General features: G+C 42.3%; 1 pseudogene across 1 annotated transcript; it reads left to right on the forward strand.

The window, feature by feature from the left end:
* Positions 1-528: 528 nt before the first annotated feature.
* On the forward strand, positions 529-2,489 carry LOC147616604 (putative cinnamyl alcohol dehydrogenase 1; annotated as a pseudogene). The gene is made up of 6 exons (XR_015262515.1): positions 529-723; positions 862-975; positions 1,163-1,383; positions 1,469-1,754; positions 2,014-2,164; positions 2,261-2,489. The product of XR_015262515.1 is annotated as a putative cinnamyl alcohol dehydrogenase 1 (transcript).
* Positions 2,490-2,809: the final 320 nt, after the last annotated feature.

Here is a 2,809-nt window from a genome sequence, read left to right on the forward strand (position 1 = left end):
ATTTGTGCAGGTCCTTTGCATTCATTGATAGTAGAGCATGTGCAGGATGGATCACCGCTTTACAATAGACAGCGTATTGTGAGGAGACAAATGAATGATTCTTCTCACAAGAGAAGAATTCAATTTGTTGATTGTGACATTACTGACTGAGAATACGTATTTTGTGGTGCATTTTAAAAATATGTAATATTGGTCATTTTTTACATCTTAGTATGCTACATTACTATGATATTTTTGTTTTCGCTATAAATCTATAAGACATGGATGTTATTTTGAGATATGTATATATGAAGTCACTTGAAATAATGTATTGTGTTTACTTAAAACATGTCCTAAATTTTGGAGAAACCTAAAACAGGAGCCTATTTTTTTTGGAACTCTACATGCCGAGGGTCCAATACAGTAGACATAATGATGGTGGGGCTGGATTCCGTGCTCTCTCCGGAAACCTTTCACTCTGCAGCCCTATTTGCTCTCTAATGGGAGATTAACCTCGCTTAACCCTTCTCCAAATTGTCTTTCGGAGGGCTATTGAAGAAAATTAACCTTACTTCATCCTTAGAATCAACACGGTTATCCTCACCTAATCCTTGTTTTTTGAAGGCCGTTTTTCTTCTACCAAGCCATGGCAAACTGTAGCAATGAGGAGGGAGCAGCTAGTTGTCTCGGATGGGCAGCTCGGGATTCCTCTGGGGTTCTTTCTCCGTTCAATTTCTCCCGCAGGTTCTTAATTTCATTGATGTTTTTTTGCAAGTGGTTTAATCACATCAAAGGTTCATGTGTGTGTGTGTGAGAGAGAGAGAGAGAGAGAGAGAGGGAGAGAGAGAGAGAGAGATTTACACTGTGATTGGCTGAATTCAGGGTCCCAGGTCCACATGATGTTTCATACAGAATTACTCACTGTGGCGTCTGCCATGCTGATCTCCTATGGACCCGCAACACGTTTGGTCACACCAAGTACCCCGTTGTGCCAGGGTACTCAAGCTAACCCTCTCACTCATCTGAGCCTATGTATACTTCAACTGTGATACCTGTAACTCCCCACATAACTTTACATACTTGGAGCTTGCTTGCAAGTTGTGATGCATGCAGAACTGTGTTGGTTTCTGTGTCTGTAGTACCCTACAGTTCATGCCATAATTTTCAATCTTATGGCATGCAGACATGAAATAGTGAGATTGGATCTGAAGTTTCTCGCTTCAAAGTGGGGGACCGTGTGGGGGGGACAGGCACATATGTGAACTCGTGCCGCAGCTGCGAGTTTTGCGATAAGAGCATGGAAGTCTACTGTGAAAAGGGGGTAATCTTGACATATGATGCCATAGATCATGATGGTTCCATTACCAGGGGAGGTTTCTCAACTCATATTGTAGTCCATGAAAGGTAAGCTACACAAAGTTGGAAAAATTACACGTTGGCCTCTTGCTTATGTTTTCTCCAAAGTTTCAAGGTGTTTTCTACTTTGAAGGTATTGTGTGAAGATTCCAGATAAACTGTCTCTGGAGCATGCAGCACCTCTGCTATGTGCTGGTATTACCGTATACAGTCCAATGACACGTCATGGTATGAATAAGCCTGGAAAGTCCATTGGAGTATTAGGTCTTGGAGGTCTTGGCCATATGGCTGTGAAATTTGGGAAGGCATTTGGAGTTGCTGTGACGGTCCTTAGCACTTCCCCTTCCAAGAAGGAAGAAGCTCTTGCAGTTCTTGGGGCAGACAAGTTTCTGGTAACCTCAAACACAGCAGAGATGGAGGTATTTCAACTGTCTTTGTTTCACTAACTCGACTAGTTTGCCAGCTCGCGCTGCCGCCCCCCTTCACACTCGAGCGGGGGAGCTTGGGGAGCTGCCCTCGTTTGGCCACGTGGCAGCTCCCCAGATAGATTAGTGTGTTTAATTGTATAGATGATGATGTGGCTCCATGACATTGCATTGGGATCTGTTTTTCCTTATGATGTGGCATCATTGGGATCCTTTGTCATTGCTGATCAAGGCTTCTGTGCCTCTTATGCAGCAAGCAGCAGGGAGCCTGGACTGTATTCTTGATACTGCCTCAGCATACCACCCATTGGATTTGTACCTTCCACTGTTAAAGACTGGCGGCACCTTTGTTGTAGTAGGAGCACCAAATGAGATGAAGTTCAGTCCCACCAATCTATTCAGGGGTAAGTTTCTTATGTAGTGAATCAAAGGGATCCTACTTGCATCCTTTTTACTTAGACAATCATGATGGTCATGTTTTGTTTTTGCTTTTTATGCAGGAATGAAGTCCATAGCAGGAAGTATGACCGGGGGTACAAAAGAATTGCAAGAAATGGTTGATTTTTGTGCCGAGAAGGGGATAGCCCCAATGATTGAATGTATTTCCATGCAATACATCAATGAGGCTCTTGAGAGGCTGCATCGCAATGATGTCCGGTACCGTTATGTCATCAACATTGAGGAATCACTTCATGTGGAGTAAAATGAAGCAAACAAGATAGTTATATAGTCTTGTGGGTTGATTACCATGAGTGTGTAACGTGCACATTCCTAAAAGGTGAATTTGGGCATGTTCTTGGATTCATCTAGGTATATATATATGGTTCAATTGGAAAGAAATCAACTAGGCTAGTAGATTTTCTTGATAGAGTTGTTTTGATTCACAGTTTGTGAATCTAATAATGACACCAAAAGATCTTTCGATGCTAAGATGCCAATAACATTTTTGCATGTTTCACCAACTTCTAGCTTTGATGGCGATCTAGACAGATAGTGGATGGAGGATGTCTTGCTTATACTAGAGTGCTTTTACACAATGAACTTAATGA

The sequence above is a fragment of the Cibotium barometz genome, chromosome 38 (assembly GCF_041138505.1).
Source record: "Cibotium barometz isolate CiBa-2024 chromosome 38, ASM4113850v1, whole genome shotgun sequence".
Taxonomy (NCBI): Eukaryota; Viridiplantae; Streptophyta; class Polypodiopsida; order Cyatheales; family Cibotiaceae; genus Cibotium; species Cibotium barometz.